General features: G+C 43.1%; 1 long non-coding RNA gene across 1 annotated transcript; it reads right to left on the reverse strand.

Annotated features, from left to right (window-relative positions):
- Positions 1-772: 772 nt before the first annotated feature.
- Positions 773-17,509, reverse strand: LOC122703019. The gene is made up of 4 exons (XR_006343397.1): positions 17,376-17,509; positions 11,771-11,961; positions 1,752-1,805; positions 773-1,367 (listed from the first exon to the last, which is right to left on the reverse strand). It is a non-coding gene; the product is annotated as an uncharacterized LOC122703019 (long non-coding RNA).
- Between the last annotated feature and the right edge of the window lie 4,686 nt (positions 17,510-22,195).

The following is a 22,195-nucleotide window of genomic DNA, read 5'->3' on the forward strand; positions in this document are numbered from 1 at the left end:
AGATACTCTATGAGGGTTGGATAAATCCTCAAAGATTGACCACTTCTGTTTGCTGCTCCAGGAGATCTCTTTTCTTCTTGCAGCAAGATTTTTGTCTCCTGGGGTTCAAGAATCCACGTGGTATAGAGACCTGAAGAGGCTGAAAAGTTAAAGCCTCAGCCTCTTTGACACAGAGGAAACTGGCTCTGATTTTCTCATCCTCCGAAGATGAAAATTACAACTTTGCTCAGGAACGTGTCCCATTGTCTAACTGCCGTGCCAGGAAATTCTTCCGCAGATCTGACCTAAATTTGTCCAGCTGTGGCTAAAGCTGACTTTGTCCTGGGTGGTCCTCAGTGGGGGCAGCTGATGAAAGAGCTCTTTGTGTCAAATGACACATCAGCTCCCTCAAACCCTAAGAAGGAGGATGGGCTTGCACGGTTACAGCCTAATGGAGTTATCCAGCTCCAGGGAGGCAGCCAGAAGGCGGTCGACGAGGCCCCAGAGACAATCCGGGGAGAGCTGGACTTGGCTCCAGCTCTCTGCCTACAGACTGGGTGACCTGGGCTAAGTCATTAATCTCCAGGAGATTCCTTTGGTCCTTAGTAACATGCATCCTAACACCTGCCTGACAGGTATGTGAGATGACACAGGGGGAGTGGTTGGTTGTTTCTTCATTTATTTAAAAGATGCTACGAACTCATACCTAGAGAAAGGCATGGCAACCCACTCCAGTATTCTTGCCTGGAGAATCCCATGAACAGAGGAGCCTGGTTGGCTACAGTCCATGGGGTCACAAAGAGTCGGACACGACTGAAGCAACTTAGCACACATTAAGTCATAAGAGTGATGAGTCCAGAATAGAAAAAAGAACCTGTCCAAGCTTGCTGAGCAAATTAAAGGCCCTGTTCAGAGCATCTCTGTCTTCAAAGTCACGATGTTACTTTTGTAATTTTCCCTCACCCCTCATACAGGTTTCAAGTTCCCTTTGGCATTTTCAAAACAATATGTGGAGAGGGTTTTGTTAAATAGAGGGAGGACTTCAAAGCAAGATCACTGTCAAGCCACTGGGAGCTGCACCCAGGACTGCAGGCTCTGGGGCTACCTGGCCGACACCTGTCAGGCTCCTTCCATCTCCTGACAGACCCAGAGCTCCGCTAGCTGAACTTGCCTCAAGTCCTCTCATCCCCATGGCTCCATGGAAACTGACAGTGTTGGGAGCTGACGATGCAAAGAATCAGAATGGGCAAGGCTTCAGACGTGGGCTGTCTTGGCCTCCGTTGTGGGTATATGCAGTCATTTCAGATCCTTCCAGCAAAGCACCCTCAGCTGTGACTGGCATTGTCACTGTTCCCATCAAAAATCACACACATTTTTCAACATTCTCCCTGCAGGCAACAGACACAGAATAAATCCTTAGTGCCAGAAGTCACCTTAGCATGTCATACAGATGGGGAATCTGACGCAGAGAGCGATTGGCTCCTTGACAGGGCGGGGCCCGATCCCAGATCCCTGATGTCCAGCTCTGAATCCTACCCACAACACTGCACTCAGGCCACTAGATGAATCTGACTCAGCAAATCTCAAAGGACTATAGTACTTCCCTGCTTCCCTTTAGTTTGGAAACACGAATTCTTGAACCATTGGATTCTAGCCCTTGGTGTGGCATTTTCCTAAAGGCTCATTTATTACATGTTGCTAATACTCTGTGTTTTAAGAGTGCGGGCTCTAGGGATCATTGACAGGGTTTATAATCTGGTCATAACACTTACCTGCTGTGTGTCCTTAGGCGAACTACTTCATCTTTTCTGCCCCAATGTCCTCATCTACAAAACAGTGATAATAAACATAAGTACCCTCATAAAGTTGATGTATTAGATGAGTTACTAGACATTCAATGGTTAGAACGCCCAGCTTTAGTAAGCACTGAGTAAATGTTAACTACTCTTTCTATTTTATAGATAAGGAAACTGAGATGCCCGCAGGCAATGTCAGAAGGTGGATTAATGAAAATGCAGAAATTAGCATCAGGCTTTCCAATTCCGGCTGCCATGCCCTTTCCTCCATATCAAATAAATTGAAAGAATCACAAACCAACTGTCGAGGAGAGAAGTGGCTTTACACTCTTTTGTGCCAATTTCGCTGTTGTGCAGCAGGAGAACTAACACCCAGAAAGAAGCAGGCCTGGCTGTTCACTGGAACCATCCAGGGTGATGGCAGGAAATAAAGATTGCTGGACTCCACTCTGAACTTAAGGACTTTCCAGAAGTGGCACCTGAAATTTTGTATTTTGAACATTCATTCTCATGGAGCCAAATCAAAGCATTTTCATAGAAAGGTGTTTGAGAGTCACTGGATTAGAGTATTCCAGCCTGGTTTAGAATACTCCATTGACTGGCTTTGTATCTCTAGGCTAGAAATATATAAATGATCTTATTTATACCTCTTTAATACATATATTTGTTTACAAATTATATAATCCCAACCACTGCACTCAAAATGTCCTGTTCGTTATTGAACTGACACAAAAAAAGAGTAAAAACGTCAAAAAGGAGGGGGTACAAGATCAACATAAGTGAAAGTTCCAATATCATCATTCCGTTAACAATGGGTCATCTTCAGCATCTCCTGGCTGAGCATGGCCTGTTTTTCCAGACTACAGGTCTACAAACTGAGATACTGCTTGTTTCGAGGCCCCAGGCAGCATGAAATCAAACCCCTGCTTCTCAGTCTCCTGACCTGTTCCATCATTTCCGAATGCACAGTTGTGAAGGAGAACCTGCCGTGTTACCCGCATCGTCCTGACTTCTCCAACTGAAGGAACCACCAGACTGGTCACTGGGACCCAATGTGACTTGAGGAAGCTCTGCAAACCACCCCCCTGTCTCTTCCCCCAAGGAGTAGCACTAATCTAATTGGTCACGCATTGAGTCATATCTATGAGTGGGAGGGTCACTGTGCCTGCAAAGGTCAGACACATGGGCGTGGTTCTTCTTGCTTTGTCCACATCTAGCTAGAGGGGAAACTGACCTCAGGACAGACCAGCCCTATGCCCTTGTCCCTTCTTTCTTTAACTCCAGACTTACATTTTGAGATTTAAAGACGTTTATCTTTAGCCAGAGTTAACTTGAGCTCTGACTAGAGCTCTACCCAGCAGAGTGGACACTGCACCCTGACAGAAGCACTTTGCTTTGCCCCCTGGGTAGCTGGGTCTGGAAGTCTTTGCTCCCAGTCCCACCATCAGTCCTTCCCTTTGCATCATCCAGAAGGATCTCCGCTACTGCATATTCTATACCCACCGCAGAACAGCCCGATTCCAGTAACATTTTCCTAGGATACTTTTTGCCAGGCATCTTAAGTTCCAGACTTGGCTAGTACAAATTCTGCTGGCTTTGAGTCAGATGATGTGGGTTTCACCACTGAATGCTTGGGTGACCCTGGGTAAGTCAATTGATCTAACTGGGTCAATGTTCTCATCTGTGAAATGAAGATGCTAATAACCATCCTGCCTACTTCATTTGACTGGTATGTGAGATGAACGTGTAAATGTGTTTTGTAAATAATCCCTTCCAAATGAAAGGGATATGAGGCCACCAATGGGGGGCTGGGGGGGTGGAATAACACCACGACTTTTGTTTTTAATGCAATGCAATCTGAAACTCTGGGCTTTTTCTCTTTAAACAAAATTTTTGTTGGAATGAACATAATAAGAAAATTTGGTAAAGACTTTGAGAGAGAGGGGAATTTGATATAAGGAGCAATCATGCACTCTTCATTTTGTGGTAAACATATTCTGAACCCCTGTTTGATGTCACACATGCTCTGCGAAGTACTGGAGGAAGAAAGGGGAGTAAGACAAGGTTCTGGCCCTCAATGAGCTCACAATCTAACAGGAGAAAGAGAGAGATAACTGTGAAATCCCAGTCCAGCATGCTAATTTCTGTGATGGGGCGTGAACCCAGAGCTGGTAAGAGTAAACAGCAAGCCCACCAAACTTTGCCTGTGATCAGGGAGGACTCACCTGAAATAGATGCTAATACACATAGAGGAGTAAACAAAACTAAAGGTGGGGAGGGATGATTCTGAATAGAGGGCAGGGCAGATGTTGTGAATTTGACATAAGAGAAGGTGTTGCACCTCTCAGGGGTCCTGCTTGGCCACAGCACCCTCTGCATATGGAGTGTCCAGAGGGAGGTTAAGAGGGATATGGAACAGTGGAAGAGTGAACCTGAGAAGGGAAATGCTATTGATTTGTGTTCCAGAAAGACTATTCTGGAGATTTCTTAAAGTAATGATGTACTGGTCTAAGATCGAGGCAGGGTTTCCCAAATTATGAGATTCATTCAGGGAGAACATGCTAAATTCAGATTCCTGGACTCCATGTCTTCTTAACCTGAGTGAAGAGATGCATCTTTTGAAGATACTTACAGGTGATTCAGGTGAAGCTGCTATCAACTTAAGTTGACTTCATGGTGGTCCCCAAAATGATATGTCCCTATCCTGAACCCCTGGCCTACAAACGCTGCCTTATTTGAAGAAAGGATCATTGTACCTCATCCTGCATTATGTGGGTGGGCCCTAAATGTAGCTACATATATTCTGAAAGACAGAAGATCAGGAGGATGGGATATAACCTTGATGGCAGAGATTGGAGTGATATAGCACAAGGCAAGGACTGCCTGGGTCACCTGCAACAAGAACTGTGTCCCCTCAAGCATTCCCACAGCCTAAGGTCCTGCCGGCTCCCTGATCTTACACTCTAGCCTCTGGAGTTCTGAGTGAATTCATTTCCAGTCTTTTAAAACACTCGTTACACTCCGTATCTGCCCTGAAAAATGTTCACATTTCTGTAGTGGAAAGGGAAGCAATGCCATGTAAACGTGGAGGAAAGCAACTCTGGATCCAGACAAACCTCCATTCAAATTCAGGCTCTGCCTTTCAACGGAGGGATTGTTAGCACACTTTCTAAGCCCTGGAAGCTTTAGATATGTAAAATGAAAATAATAATATCTTCGGTCAAGGTCATTGAAAGAATTTCACAAGTCACTATAATATGTAGAGCCTGTGAGGCGGTGTCTGCTACATCCTAGGCACTAGTAAAAGAGAACCACTATTATTTTGTTTGTGCTGTAATAGAAGTGAGCAGACCATTCAGTAAACACAACAAAAAAGAAGGAAGTTTGGCAGTCAGGAAGCTCTTCCCAGAGTCATCAAGGAGAATCAGGAAACTGTGATAATCTCTGAGGTTTAGGGTCAAAGACTTAGGGTCTGGGAGGTAGAGTCATCGAGAATCCTGGCTGGCATGTTAACCTTGAACATGCTGGTGATGGGAAAAATGAAATGGTCTTGTAATTGCTGTCAAGTGAGGATTAACACTATATTTCTCTAACTTCATACTCAGGAGGCAGAAATTGTTTATTCAAATGGAGTAGTGATTGGTCTCATAAAAGCACAGTGAACACCAATTAAACAGTTGAAGAATTAAGGTATTATTCCTCATCTCAGGAAGGAGACATTACATTGAAGAAAAGTTCCTAAAAACTGATTTTTATCTTGTTTAGGGCTAAAGCATGAATAGAAGAATAAATGAAGCATATTTTTAAAAATTTAAATCCAGCTTTTGCATAGCACTCCCCTGGTGAATTCCACATGTCTTACTTTTTGCTTAAAAAAAATACCATATTATCACATTTCTGAATGACACAGAGTCCTCATCACACACATAGGTTATGTCGTGGTGCCGTTGGTGGAGGGGGTTTCAGCCATTTGATACTTGTGAAGTAGCCCTGACTACACAGCTCTTACACAGACCACATCTGCTCTAATTTTGATCATAATATTCCACTTTAGCCCTTTTAACCAGGGCTCAAAAAGTGTTTTTTTTTTGTCTAATCTGAATCCACATAACAGTAACGGGAAGCAAGTTCCATTGTCCTCATTTTAAAAAATAGTAATCCGCTGAAAGAGATGAAAGTAATTCAACCAAGTATCCACAGCTAAGAAATGGCAGATCAAAGCTCAGTCTATTTGACTCAAAATCCGATCTCTCCACACCAAAGCCTCTTCCATTTATGTTTATCCGTTTATTCACTGAACAAATATTTATTGGATCCAATTGTGGGGACCAAGCTGGATGCTGATGCTTACCTTCTGTGGTCTTCTTGCATCTTTCACGCTTTTCAGTCCTCATTTTATCTCCTGTGATTTAGCAGATTGTCTCCTCTTTCAGATTCCTGAACTTGAACCCTGGAGGCGCACCATCTTGCTCTTCAACAGCATCTCCTGTAACTAGGTTTCCAGGTACCGCCCAACCCTGGTACCTTTTTTCTGAATAACCTACTCTTCAAGCTCCTGCAGACCACGCACTCAGGTTCACACGCACTCATCCACAGTCTTGGTGACCAATGCGGACCCAAGCAACCTGTTGCTGCCTCAGTCTGGAGCAATGATCCCTACTCAGACCAAGAAGGTTCCAGAAAGATGGATTTTTAGTCTAAAGTGGCCTTCTTCTCCTGTCTCCAGTTACCTCCCTGACACTCATGGGACCCTAAAGGGAAAATAAGGCATATCGAAATGGAGAAGACTCATCAGGTGTGAAATTCATCCCCAGCTTCAGAACCCACAGACCTCTGAAAGTTTTTTCCATCAGCTCAGTTCACTGAGTTGCAGATTCCACAGTCTACCATGTTATTAGAACTTTCTCCAAACACTTCAGTAAATCTCAATGGACTGCTCTTCTGAAAAGCCCAAATGCTCATGGCAGAGGTGTTTAATCATGGCACTCCATGTTTTTAAATGAGGCTAGTGAAAGTAAGTATTCCATAATTCACGGTGTGCACCCTTTCAGAAAACTTTTTTATTAAGAATTTGATGAATAGTCTAATCATACTGCATATACAGATGACTCAGAATAGAAGATGCATGGGAGGAAAAAGTTCAGAATATTTTCTGAGGCCTTTTCCCGAATGAGATGGCCTGGGACTCAGATTGAAAAGGCAGGCTGTGGACACTCATTTATTGCCCTCAGGGAGAATAGTGCTTAGAAACCTGAATGGGTCTGTTCAGCTAGTTACTTTTCTAGTGTAAGAGAGGCTGGCACACCACAGGGGTGGGCAGTCCAGTACCAGAGGGACTCCAGGCTCTGCCACTCTGAGCTCACCCAAAGGACTGAGTTTCACTGCACCTCAGTTTCTAATCTTACAGTTGTGAGGATTAAGTCTGACAATACCTGCAGAATTCCATCTTCCTGTCAATTGCTCCATAAATGGCAGCTGCTTGTAGGTTCAACATTAATTGAATTATCTAGGCAGAAAATCACTTTCCACTTTTAAAGAAAAATAGGCCACTCTAGATCTACTCCAGAGTAACAAAAGAAAAAGCTATGCAATATGAAAATGTAGAATAATCGAACAGACACTGAACTGGGAACCAGAAGACCTGGGAGTTGCCAGATGTGGCAAATTCCTATGTGATTCAGAGATAATCATTAACTTTCTTCTGGATGCCATTTTCTTCACCAGAAAATGTAGCAACCAGAAGCCTTTATGTCTACTTGGTCTTCCAATGAGATTCCAAAGAACTACTTTAAGGGACATTTCTTGCATACACCTGGAGCCCAGATTTTGCACCAAGTTGTAGTTTGTTTCTGTGACTACCTGGTCCAAAGTCACTGACTCATTCAAAGTCCAAACAAAACTTTAAAAATATTATTCAACAAACTATTTAACTAGATACAGAATCTAGGTCCATTTTGAACCTGAGCAATCAAGGAGAGATTAGTTTTCTAGATGCCAATTTGTTCTCTACTATAAGCAAGTTCTTCCTGTACAGATCATCCCTGACATTGGCCATTGCTTTGCAACTAACGAAATGCTGCCATACAAGTAGAGTGTCCATGGTCAGGGTGTCCAAGGTCACAATGCTGGTAGAGATTAGACCAGGCCCTCCAGGAGACAGAACTTTTCTTTCCATGCTATTTAGTGTCTGCTGATGACATGGCCCTAGCAACATCATAACACCATCCATGTCTTGATTGCATGAATTGAGAAGAGACACAGAAGCTTGCACTCAATGTCTATTATTTAATAAGTGACAATCACTATTTGTCTTTGAAGGCAATAACTTCATTTCACTTTCCCAGCCCTTGGGTGACACTTCATAGAATTTTAATGAACAAATAAAAGATAAAAATCAATTCCTTAATTTGAGAGTGAAAGTCCAGAGAGAGAAAGCCACTTGACCAGAGTCTCTCTGTCAATAGCGCCAGGCCAGGATTCATTTCCAGGTTTCTCATTGTGAGGACGATGTTTAACCAAATCTCTTTTTTAAAGTTTTCTTCAGTTACATTAAGTGGTATGAAATGCATCTTGTATAAGGACCTGGACAGTTTTAAATTATTAAATTTCATAATATAAATTAAATAAGTGTGGCGGAAGCTCAAAATCACCGTTATTTGTATTCTTGAAAGAAGGCAGTGAAGTATGACAGAAAACTGAATTTGCATAAGCTGGAAAGTTTCCTATGTTTGTGCTGTGCTGTGATGCTGGGTCCACGGTGGAAGGTGTGGAATCCTCTGCTGTGCTCACTAGTTCATCTCTCTTCTAGGCTGTAGGCTCATCTCCATATGTTTTTGTTTCCTTCAGCATAACTGCTCCACTTGTGCAATTGTCCCCTTCATGGTGAGACCTCAGAGGTCACTCACTATAGTGTGATGTCAAGACAAGGGCATCTTGTGCAAATTGGACAGAGGCAAGAGAGGGCACAAGTCACTACTTCTGTGTGATGTTTGCCATGCCTGCTTCTCATCCCAGCTCAGGAAGCTGGCGCTGAGAATTTTAACAGCATGGGGAAGTAAGATATGTCTTGGTAGCAGCTAGAGAGAGGGCTTCCCTGGTGGCTCAGTGGTAAAGAATCCACCTGCCACTGCAGGAGATGCAGGTTTGATCCCTGGGCTAGGAAGATCCCCCAGAGAAAGAAATAGCAACCCTCCAGTATTCTTGCCTGGAAAATCCCATGGACAAAGGAGCCTGGTGGGCTACAGCCCGTGGGGTCACAAAGAGTCAGATGTGACTTAGTGACTGATTGAGTGAGTGAGCATCTAGAGAAGGAATGAATGCTGGCTGCTGCATCTCCCAGAAGAATATCAGAACGAGAGAAGAGGGAATCTTTTTGTGACACCTGGAACTCACCCCAAAGGGAGGCTGAAATATTTGGGGACTGAGGTGAAAGAGGAAATGAAATTGACCAGTTACACCTAGCCTGACCATCTATCCGGTCCAAAAATAATGACAGCATTCCAGAGATGAATTTGTCCCCAGAGACCTGTTTAATACTTTCATTTCCTCTGTCGAGAGAAGAAAGAGGAAATACCTAAGGTCACCTGGTGAATGTGTGGCAGTTAGGTCCAGTCCCATTTTCTCAGAGTGCTCGTAACTGATTCAAATCTGCAGAAATGAAGCCAATAACAGGGTATCAGGTCTTCGGAGTGAAGTCTTTAATGCATTGTAGAGTTAAGCTTTCTGTTTCCATCTATTTTTAACAAAATTGGCAAATTGTAAGCACATATGTGGATTCATGGGCTTCCCTGCTGGCTCAGGGGTAAAGAATCTACCTACAATGCAGGAGACCAAGGCTCGATCCCTGGGTGGGAAAGATCCTCTGGAGGAGGGCATGGCAAGCCACTCCAGCATTCTTGCCTGGAGAATTCCATGGACAGAGGAGCCTGGTGGGTTGCAGTCCGAAGGGTCGCAGAGTCAGACACGACTGAAGCAACTAAGCAGCAGCAGCATGTGGACTTGCATGCATGGTCTACCATGTTGATTTAAAACAATAATAATAATAATCAACTAGAACCTACTGTATAACACAGGAAACTTTGCTCAATGTTTGTGGAAGCCTGGATGAGAGCGAGTTTGGGGGAGAATGGATACATCAATATGTATGGTTGAGTCCTTTGGCTGTCTATATACTCCAATACAAAATAAAAAATTTAATTAAAAAAAAAAAGAAAAGAGGATGACAGTATACAGAAACCATATGAAGTCCCATACCTGTTTGTTTACTCCATTCTATGCCATCCTCTATCTTCTTCACCTCCTTTTCCCCTACACCTGATTTAACATTGCTACCCCATTTCTCTTATTTTGAACCTTGATATCTACCATCAGCAATTCCATTAGTTCAATTTTTTGATCCAGACCCCAAAACTTCCAGGACCTACTCACTAAAAGGAATCAATAATTCTATCTGGGCAGGACTACTTTAAATTGGAGTCATTACAGGCCATTCTACTGACTCAAAGACTCATAAAAGAGAACCACAGTAGTAACCAGGAAACTCAGACTCTGGCCCCACTGATTTCTTTGGTAAACCTTCTATCTAGGTTTATGTTTTCTTCATCTGTTAAAAGAGGCAGTGAAACTTGAATTCTGGCTTCAATACTGGATGAATTTATAAATTGGAGGAGATCAGACAGGTAAAAAGAGGTTTTTCTGTATTAATGATGTCTCCCATTAAACCCATCACAAAGAAATTAACTCCCTGAAGGAGAATTATTCAGCTAAGCAAATGATGTGTAAACATGAGAAATGGCATTGATTTTCTTAATGTCACAAACTGTAAGCTAATTCATAAAAAAAAGAAAAACGAATCATCCTTGTTTACTGGGAGTCATTTCTCTTGTGATTTTTCTCCCCCCCTTCCTCTGAATGGAGTATACCAGGACTGGAATATTCTGGAGAACTTTTGAAGAAGCTGATTCTGCTGTTGGAAGAATGGACAAAGTAGAATATTGTCTTGGACTCTTAATCCCATTTGATGCCTACTTTTCCAAGCCTCAAAGTTCCTCTGGATTATCTTTCATTGTTTATGCATCCTCTATATCTCAAAATAAGAGATGACACTCTTTTTGTCTGAAATAAACCTGGGCTCTTAACTCTGGATCCCCATCCTGTCATTAAGTATCTACCTCTCTTACTAAATGGGCTCTCCTGGTGGTTCAGATGGTAAAGAATCTGCCTGAAATGCAGGAGATAATGGTTCAATCCCTGAGTCAGGAAGATCCTTTGGTGAAGGGAATGGCTACCCACTCCAGTATTCTTGCCTGGAGAATCCCATGGACAGCGAAGCCTGGTGAGCAACAGACTTAGCACTCAGACTCTGCGACCTCATAGACTGTAGCCTGCCAGGCTCTTCCGTCTATGGGAATTCTTAGGCAAGAACACTGGAGCGGGTTGCCATTGCCTTCTCCAGGGGATTTTCACTACCCAGGGATCAAACCTGCATCTCCTATGGCTCCTGTATTGGCAGGCAGATTCTTTACCACTGCCACCTGGGAAGACCCAAACTTCTCTAATACCTGCATTTGAATGGATTCCTCTCGAATCCTCCTTCCCACCTTGTAAGAAACCCCAGACAATCTCTTCAACCTGCAATAGATCAACTCTCTCCTTTATTCACTTACAAACACGTATATTAAAAAAAGGGGCCTCATTCTTTTGCAACCGGGCCCTCCTCCCCCTGCCTTGTATCTGGCTCCTTTCATCTCTTCCCTGGACTCAGCACACCCCCTGGCTCATGATCCAGCCTCCAGACCTGTTGCTGATCGCCTCTTCTCCCTTCTCCACAGTGCAGTGTGAAATGTAGCTTCCTTGGGTCCCTCCCTGCATAACAGCCCCAGTGTCTCCTCATTGCCTCCAAAAGCCCACACTTCTTGGCCTCCATCATCCGACTGGACACTACCTAGCAGATTCTTTCTCTGAATGCATGGGCAACTTTGTGAATTGGCACCTACCTTTCCTACTTCAGGGAGAACTTGTCTGGGAAGCCTTGTTAGTGGCCCTCATGTGGTTCAATTCCTGATGGGCAGCTTGAGCCCACCTTCCACCAGCGTCTTTCCTCGTGGACTGGGGGTGTCCAGAGTGTCCTCAGGAAAGCATAGCTGACTCCAGCAGACCTCTTTAGCCAGTCTCCTTCTACCTCCAACTGCATATCAAAGAAAAGCTGAATGTTTGGAAGAGTCAACTTAGTAAAAACATCAACTTTCCAAAAACTGATCTAGAAGTTTAATATAATTCCTATCAAAATTCCAGCAAAGTTTTTGTAGATATAGACAAACTTACTCTAAAATTTACATGTAAAAGAATAAGCCCCGAGATAGTTAAAGCAATCTTGAACAAGACCAGTAAAGTGGAGGAATCACTTTTCTCAATTGTCAGGTTTACTATATAGCGATAACAATCAAGGCAGCACAGAATTCATGACAGAGATCAATGAAACAGAACAGAGAACCCAGAAATAGACTCACACAAAGTGAATTGACTGATTTTTGACAAAGGTATAAAAGGAAGTCAATGAAAGAGGGTAGACTTTTCAATAAATAAATAGTGTTGAAGCAATTGGACGTTCATAGGCAGGAAGCAGATGAATGAATGAATAAATGAGTAAAACTTGATATAATCTAGCTTAAGGGATTGAGCTCCTTGAAAAATAGAAATCATTTCTGATTAATCTCTAGGACCTGGCACAGAGCCTGGAATCTGCAGACACTCTGTGGATAGTGAATAGATGGATGATTTGTTAATGCTTGTGTTAAGTAGCACAGAAGTGACCCAAGTACACATTTGAGATGCTTCTCTTGGGGAAGAACCATCTGCACTGAATTTCAGAGTTTGAGATAAACTCTAAGACAGGCAGTCTGTTCAGTGGAAGGAACACTGACATCAGATAATTTTGGCGAAAGCTCAGATCTGAGTTTGAGCACCAGCTTAGTAAGGTACTCACCAAGGTTTTTCACTCTGAAACAGTTATCAACTATCACTGGACCTCAAATTCTTCATCTATAATGTGTGAAAGAAAATATTTACCTCAAAGGTTATATAAGGACTCATGTTCATATTAAGTACAAACAGTGCCCAGATATAAGAGACTAAAAAAAATTATCTCTACCCATTCAATGATCTTAAAAAGTGTTAAACCAGAATCTGTCTTTATAAAAGAATGCAAATTGTTGAAAAAAAACTAAATAGTAGTAAGTTGAAGTAGTCTTACTTTTGGTTTTAGCTAAATAGCTTTTTCTGGTCTTACTCAGAAATGCCCCCAGTAAGAATTCTCAATTCATAGCCAAAGTCATAGCTATTATCACTTGGATTTCTCTAAATAATTCCTACTCAAGCAATCACAGCCAATAGCCAGTAACACATGGATGAATAACACTCTTCATTTGTCCCAAGCCAACTCTGTTTTGAACTGTTTAAATGAAAATAGCTTCCTTCTGTTCGTGGGGTTCTTGCAGCAAGACTACTGGAGTGGTTTGCCATTCCCTCCTCCAGGGGACCATGTTTTGTCAGTTCTCTCCACTATGACCCATCCGTCTTGGGTGGCCCTGTAGGGCTTGGCTCATAGCTTTGTTAAGTTATGCAAGCCTCATCACTATGACAAGACAAGCCTGTGATCCATGACGGGGGAAACGTTAAGGAACATCCTTGGGTTAACAGCCAAATATGCTCATCAATTGTGTCACAGAGACACTTCGAATTGTGGTGCTGAAGGATTGCCAGCATCTGATGGAATTGCCAACATTCATCGGATCAAATTGCCAACATCCCTTGGATCATTGGAAAAGCATGAGAGTTCCAGAAAAACATCCACTTCTGTTTTATTGACTACGCCAAAGCCTTTGACTGTGTGGATCACAACAAACAGTGAAAAATTCTGAAAGAGATGGGAATACCAGACCACCTGACCTGTCTCCTGAGGAATCTGTACACAGGTCAAGAAGGAGCAGTTAGAACTTGACATGGAACAAAAGACTGGTCCCAAATAGGGAAAGGAGCACATCAAGGCTTTATATAGTCATCCTGCTTATTTAACTTCTATGCAGAGCACATCATGTGAAATGTTGGGCTGGATGAAACACAAGCTGGAATCAAGATTGCCAGGAGAAATATCAATAACCTCAGATATGCAGATAACACCACCCTTATGGCAGAAATTGAAGAAGAACTAAAGAGCCTCTTGATGAAAGTGAAAGAGAAGAGTGAAAAAGCTGGCTTAAAACTCAACTTTCAAAAAACTAAGATCATGGCACCTGGTCCCATCATTTCATGGCAAATAGATGGGGAAATAATGAAAACAGTGAGAGACTTTATTTTCTTGGGCTCCAAAATCACTACAGGTGGTGACTGCACCCATGAAATTAAAAGACACTTACTCCTTGGAAGAAAAGCGGTGACCAACCTAGACAGCATAGTAAAAAGCAGAGACATTATTTTGCCAACAAACGTCCATCCAGTCAAAGCTATGGTTTTTCCAGCAGTCGTATATAGCAGTCATGTATGGATGTGAGAGTTGGACTATAAAGAAAGCTGAATGCCAAAGAATTGATGCTTTTGAACTGTGGTGTTGGAGAAGATTCTTGAGAGTCCCTTGGACTGCAAGGAGATCCAACTCGTCAATCCTAAAGGCAATCAACCCTGAATATTCATTGCAAGGACTGATGCTGAAATTGAAACTCCAATACTTTGGCCACCTGATGCAAAGAACTGACTCAGTTGAAAAGACCCTGATGCTGGGAAAGATGGAAGGCAGGAGGAGAAGGGGATGACAGAGGATGAGATGGTTGGATGGCATCACCAACTTGATGGACATGAGAGTGAGTAAACTCTGGGAGTTGGTGATAGACAGGGAGACCTGGAGGGTTGCAGTTCATGGGGTCGCAAAGAGTCGGACCTGACTGAACGACTGAACTGAACTGTATTCTCTGAATTTTTAACTATTATAAAATGTTCATCTTTGTCTTCCCTTCAAGCCCATGTGTTCAGGGACCAACTCTCCAGCACTGAATGAAGTCACCTATAGTTCCCAAGAAAACCCGGTAAATCCTAATGTTCAGAGACGAAAGAAGAAAATGAGCGCTGAATTCCTTTGTCATTAAAATTCCTTCCTTGTCGACTGAGTTCCTGTGGATTTGAATGAATTATCTAAGAATCAGTGTTAGTGCTTAATTGGAAGACAGAGGAAACCACAAAGAGTCTGACAAGAAAGGGCAGACGAAACAGAAGTGTCTCTAGGCATTGAAAAGTTTGACAGGCGAGAAGAGTTTGTGATTTGAAAAGCAGCTGGAGAACATGAGTCAGCAGGAGATAACTAAAAAAAGTTAAATAATTAAGCTTACATAATAGCTATCTGATTGACTATCTAGATGTGGTTTTAATTAACACTTCTAACCTCTCTTTGTCGGTAACTATATATTATCCAATCTAAAAGTGGAGAACTTTCATTATTACCAAAAATCATTCATCTACAGAGTGCTGGGGAGTTTATTTCCAAATTTAGCAAAGGAGCTACTGTCCTTCCAACTCCCTCCCCTCTCCCCTCCTCTCCACGCAAACTCCCTTACAATTAGTTCTCTGAGTGGAAATTGAGGACTTGGCTCCTCCTTTCATCATTTTCTGTAAGTAAAGTGAAAGTGTTAGTCCATCCGTCCTGTCTGATTCTTTGCGACCTCATGGACTGTAACTTGCAAGGCTCCTCTGTCCATGGGATTCTCCAGGTAAGAATACTGAAGAGGGTTGCCATCCCTTCTCCAGGGGATCTTCCCCACCCAGAGATCAGCCCAGGTCTCCTGCCCTGCAGACAGATTCTTTACCATCTGAGTCACCAGGGAAACCCTTCTATATATAAATTGGGATGTGATGATACGAAGAACTAAATTCTTGAGCAAGTTTACTGGATGGGGGCCCTTTCCTGGACAGAGTAGGGGGTGGAGTTGGCAAAGTTTAAGATTTAGTCTTCGCACCTTTGAGGAGCTCTGAGCTATGTCTAAGACAGATCAATAAACAAATGTCCTTGGTGATAAAGAAAGTAAAAGGTCTGCAAAGGACGACAGAAAATTTTCCCAAGTTTGGGGCAGAGTAGTTGGGGAGAAAGGCAAGGAAGAGATACCGGGGTTGGTGTTGAAAGCTTGGCCTCTGGGCACCAGTGCTGAATTGAATCTTGTACACAGAGTTTGAGGTGAAGTACAAAAGAATAACTTTATTGCTTTGCCAGGCAAAGCAGATCACAGAGGGGCACAGTGACCCTCAAAACTGCTGCAGTCCTTTAATCTGGTCTCTTTGAAACCAGAGACTGAGTCTTCATTGCTGTGCACAGACTTTCTCTGACTGTGGGGAGCAGGGGTTCCCCTCTGGTTGTGGTGGGCAGGGTTTTCACTATGGTGACTTCTCTTGATGCAGAGCATGGGCTCTAGGGCATAGAGCGTCAGTAGTTGCAGCACACAGGCTCAGTAGTTGTGCCTCATGGGCCCTAGAACTCGGGCTCAATAGTCATGGTGCTCTGAGGCTTAGTCGCATATGGAATCTTCCCTGACCAGGGATTGAATCCATGTCCCCTGCATTGGCAGGCAGACTCTCAACCTCTGGACCACCAGGGAAATCTAGGTCTCAGTCTTTTGATGAGCTTCTCTGGTTCCTTTAATCTGACCTTAGATAGTCTCCTCTGAAATGATGAATGCTAACATCTTCCATTTGTAGAGGATTTTAGTACTGTGAAGAGTGCAAAGGTATTGTAACATGTATCCCTTGAGGTAGAACCAGGACTCTCTCCCAAGGCTGCACATTTGTTTCTTGGCTGCTCCCCCATAGTCTCTGCATCCCCTCCCTTCCCTAATTAACAGCTGTTGAAAGGGCTTCCATACCCAGGAGCCCCACTGGATTCATCTGGGTTTCAAGGTTGAGTCCTGAGGACCCTGCAGAAACGGTACCATGCAGCATGAGAGAAGAAGTATAAAGTTACGTTACTCCAAAGCTAAATTCAAATCCTGCCCCAGAATACAATTTTAATGCACAAACTATGTTAGAAAGGATAACTATGAGCAAAAAAAATGTTAGAGGGAAAATAAAATATAAACCTAAATGATAGTGAAGAGAGAAACTTCTAAAAGCCATCTGCCTGAAGTGGGAGCAGGGGTGCAGGATATTAACCTTGACTGGGACCTTGAGGGTTGGATAGAATTTTAAAGTGAGAAAAAGTAGAGTTTGGAGGGCAATGATAAAAAAGTTTAGTTTTGCTTGGGCCAGGGTATGGGAAGAGATAAGCTAAGCCTGAGGGTAGAAGACCTTGAATACTAATCCAAGGAATTTGTATTTTACTTGTTGAATTTTTACAATGCTGCATCAAGGGTGTACCATAAGTCAGTACACCCAAATACAAAGGTATGTTTTTATTTTCCTTATCCAAGGAACCCATAGTAAGAGCTTTAGGTCTATTGCTCTCTGTTTAAATAAGCAGACATACTTTCTAACCTCTGCCTATACTTTTTCTCAATATAATTGCAAATAGTGACTCCTTTCCCTCTCAAAAATGGATTGAATGATAAATTACTTGGACATCCTACTTACCTGCTACAATTTGCACTTAGTCCCATCTGGAAATGTAATGGAAATGTAATTCATTAAGTCTTTGGCAGGTGGAAATTTGCAGCTCTCTCTGCCGTTTTCTCTTTGCTTGTGTCAATTTAAAAAGTATTCACAACCTAAAAGTTGAGAGTTATGTTTTATTCAGTGGGAATTTTTAGGACTTTGAGCCCCGGAGACAGCATCTCAAGTGACCCCAAGAGAACTGCTCTGAGGAGGCGAGAGGAAGAGCCAGGTTATACAGAGGTTTTGCAACACAGGGCAGGTAGATTTTTTGTAAATTAAAGAAAACCAGATATCCCAAGTTAAGGAATTTTGCACTTCTTTGTGTGTGTGAAAAAGTGAAAGTGTTAGTTGCCCAGTCATGTCCAACTGTTTGCAACCCCATGGACTGTGTAACCTGCCAGGCTCCTCTGTCCATGGAATTCTCCAGGCAAGAATACTGGAGTGGGTGGCCACCCCAGGGGATCTTCCTGACCCAGGGATCAAACCTAGGTCACCTGCATTGCAGCTAGATTCTTTACCGTCTGAGCCACAAGGGAAGCCTGTGTATGGAGAGTCTGAGCTCACTGAAATCATTCCTTTGATATTCATCTCAGCTCTCTGAGGCCAGTATCCTGTTTTCACATCCGGAGTTCCTCGGGACTCACCACTCCCTCATGGAGGGCTGCAGTCACTGATGTCTGTTTACTGAAGTGGCAGGAAATAGTCCCATTCCTCACTGGCTTTCAGGTTAGACTGGTTTGTCTTGCTGCCACCCTGCTGCCTTCTCTCCTTCAGGTTTAATGTCTGACCAGCTTTCTTCCTTGGGCTTTAGACCCAATTGTCCTGGAAAAGACTCCTTTGACAGTCAAAGATTACTCAGTGGACCTCAGTCCTAGCTGTGCATTTGGGATTAAATGTCCCAACAGGCAGGCTAAGCACTAATCAGGCTAATTGCACACAAGGAAATTTTTCTAAAAACAATCTGACTTTTGGTGGTTTTTATAAAATATTCATCCCATCAACCCACTCGAATTCATTAATATTTTACAGCTTCATTTTTGGTTTTTGTTTTAATTTCAGATGAGGTCATGATAGCCTTCACCATGCATAACGCCTCTAAAAGTCTCCACTTCCCCTTGCTCTAGCCCATCCTCAGTGCTCTTGATCCCCTGCATCTAGGGTGGGACCTGGACTGGTCCTGGCATTCGACACTAAATGGGTAAAGCAAGCAAAGATCAATGAGGCCAAAGGAATACTAAATCCCACCCTGGGAATAGTTGGATCTGGGGGGTGTTTGCAAGCTTGCTCAAGGCCAGAAGAGGTGAGGTTTGATAGAGTTGTAAGTAAGAGCTGGTGTTCCAAATGGGGAACAGAATGAAGGCACCACCTGCTTTGGGAATCAGGATTTCTCTGGCAAAGGATTCCATATCCTACCTTGGTCTTACCCTCTCTCCTTCTGCAGAAACCAGATAGAGTCCTGGTCCTCAGCCCACACCTTTCCTTTCTATGAGCGTAAGACCCTTTTGTCTTCTCTTCTGTGGGTTTTCTTAGAGGACGAGGCCCTTCTGTTAGGGGAGGCACACTGACTGAAACCGCCCACCCTGGCCAGGCCCTTTAGTAACCATTCGCATGAGTTGCTTTATGACAGGAGATCCTTGTAAGGAATACAGAACTAATAAGCCACCACCAACCGGAAGAGTTGGGGAAAGGTCAAAAGGAGACACTGCGTGTCCGTCCACTTCCCAGAATCCCTCTCGCTAGCATCCATCTTGGCTGAGCAATGCGTGCGCCACCAGGAAAGACTCTGAATTAGAATGATTGGCCAAAGACCACCCGGAAACTAATCCCATCACCATAAAACCCAAGACAGCGAGCCACACAGCAGAGCAGTTCTCCTGGGTTCCCTCATCCTACTGTTCTCCACCCGGGTGCCCTTTCCCAATAAAATCTCTTGCTTTGTCAGCACATGTGTCTCCTCGGACAATTCATTTCCAAGTGTTAGACAGTACTGTCACCAGCATTGGCGCACTTTGACTTTGGTTTTATCTCTTCCAGCATCTCCTCTTTACCAAGGAAATTGAAGGAGAGGAGTTATTGTCATTCACCATATGCTGGAATTTTTAGCATCTATACTAGACACTGTACATCACTACCAATATTTAATTCTTATAAACAAATAACATCTAGAAGGTGATAGCAATGATCTCTTATTTTAGATGAGAAACTGAGGCTTCAAGTGTTTTTCAGAAATTGCTCAAAGACCAATGAGAGTGGGATTCCAATGGCAGCTCTTTCTAGTATAATGTGCTGACTCCTAGTGCAGTTCTGGAAGGTGCCGGAAGGTGCTACTGGAAACAAAAATGTTAAGTCATAATTGATTCCTGCCCTCCCAGGAAATGATAGTCCAGTGAGGCAGGCAAGCACACAGAAATCCACCCCAACTGGAGTAGGGTACCAGGAGAATAGACTGCATAATCTGTCAGAATTCAACTCCAATATCCCATTTCCTGAGAGCCACTCCACAAAGATTCTAATCAAAGAACTATTATGTGTCTTATGCTTAAGTGCTCTATACTCTAATCAGACCACATATTTTAGCATTTTAATGTACTAGTAGAAAATAGTATTAGATGTAACATTAACAGGCTATGTTTTCATTCACTATATGTTTATTCAAGGAGTAGTCCCTGAATGTGTACTAAATTCTAGCTTCCTCCCTAGGTGTCAAGAATATAAATGCAAATACCATGTCAATCTTGACCTCCAGGGTCTTAGAATTGGTTTAATGACTTTGTAAGGGCACACTGCACGATTCTAACCAGCTGCAATCCTTTATCGGGGCTTCCCTGCTGACTCGGGGGTAAAGAATCTACCTGCCAATGAAGGAGATGTGTGGTTCGATCCCTGGATTGGGAAGATGCCCTGGAGAAGGAAATGGCAACTCACTCCAGTACTCTTGCCTGGAGAATTCCATGGACAGAGGAGCCTGGAGGGCTACAGTCCATGGGGTCACAAAGAGCCAGACAGGACTTAACATCTAAACAACAACAAATCCTGTTTCAGGGGGCGCTGGGCTGCATTTCTTAACTAGCTCACGGAATTCTCACTTTGCCAGGCATGTGGACGGTATGCAGAGAGTTCTTACCAATTGGGAATAACACTCCATTGCTGGATTAATTCAGTGGACACATGGGAAGGAATAAGGTTGGAGGGAATCACCCTGTTGTCTGAAACATAACCACTGACGGGACTTTTCCTGGTATGCATTTGGGTAGGAAAGTGTTAACCAAAAAATCAGATGATGCATTTCATCTGCTGTAACCAGGCTCTCCCTGAACGATGCATCACCCCTCACCACTCTCTCGCTGCTTCCCTTCCTGGCTTATGTGATAGAATAGAACACAGTTTTCTGTGGAGCTTGCAGGTGGATATCTGCATCTGAATCCCAGTTATGCTACCAAGCAACAAGTTGCTTTGTCTCTGTGAACCTCACTTACCATCTTCATCTATGGAATGGAAGTGAACATAATCCTACAGCGATGCCCTTGCTTCGGACCATAAAAAAGTTAATTAAAGGGCTAGCCACCAATCTTGGACTTCCCTGGTGTTTCAGTGGTCAAGAATCCTCCTGCCAGTGCAGAGGACATGGGTTCGATCGATCCCTGGTCTGGGAAGATTCCACATGCGGTAGAGCAACTAAGCCTGTATGTCACAACTACTGAGCCTGCAGCTGCAATTACTGAAGCCCATGTGCCTAGAATCTGTGCTCCACAACAAGAGAAGTCACCACACAATGAGAAGACCTCACACCCTGATGAAAAGTAGCCCCTGCTCTCCGGAACCTACTCCCAGCAGCAAAGACCCAGCACAGTCAAAAAATCCAGAAGTGCTAGCCACCAATCTGAATATCACCTTTTCCATATAGTTTCTTTTTATTCCTACTCTCCTCATGCCATAGGCTCACACAATTCTGAGGGTGACTTTCAATCAAAGGGCATTGGGGTCTTAGGTTACTAAGCACAGTTGAGACAAGTTGCTTTTGAGGTTTCGGTTTCTAAAATTTGGTAGAAAGAGCCTCACCTTGGGGCAATACAGTAGCCTCATTTTTGGTTTTCTCTTTGGTGAGCTCTTTGAGGGTGTGAGTAGCCTTTATCTTGTTTACTTTCCATTCTCAGAACACCTCTAGTGCCAGCAGAGACTCAGTAAATGATGGCTGATTATTAAATATATATTTGGGGGAACCTCAAAGATAGTACGATTTTTTGTACCAAAAAGCTTATTATTGAATCCACTTTATGTAAGATTCATGTTTCTTCACCTCCTTCTTTTTTTTTAGTCTAATTTCTTTTTTGATTGAAATGCCTATTCTTGCTTGGAGAATCCCATGGACAGAGGAGCTTAGCAGGGTACAGTCCATAGGGTCCTAAAGAGTCGGACACAACTGAAGCAACTTAGCACACGCAGTTAACTTACAATGTTGTATTAGTTTCAGGTCAATTGATTCAGTTATACACATAAGACTCTCTTTGTACAGTCAATATTTTCTCCACAGGAGTCCATTTTTACTTAATTGAAGTTTCTTCCCTATCCCCTTCTTTTAAGTGAAGTTATCAAAAAAAAAAAAAACAGATGGATACGTGCATCCATAACTGCATACCAACAACATAAAGCAATGATGCGACCCTAAGTGGGCAGAGTGGTAACTAGGAATGCAGGTCCTGTTACTTCATCTGGATTCAAGTCCTGATTCTGTAGTTAGGTGACTGGGCAGGTTGATTCACCTCTCTGAGTCTTGGTTCCCTCCTTCTCTATAAAATAGA

Source organism: Cervus elaphus, chromosome 11, assembly GCF_910594005.1.
Source record: "Cervus elaphus chromosome 11, mCerEla1.1, whole genome shotgun sequence".
In the NCBI taxonomy this organism is placed as follows: domain Eukaryota; kingdom Metazoa; phylum Chordata; class Mammalia; order Artiodactyla; family Cervidae; genus Cervus; species Cervus elaphus.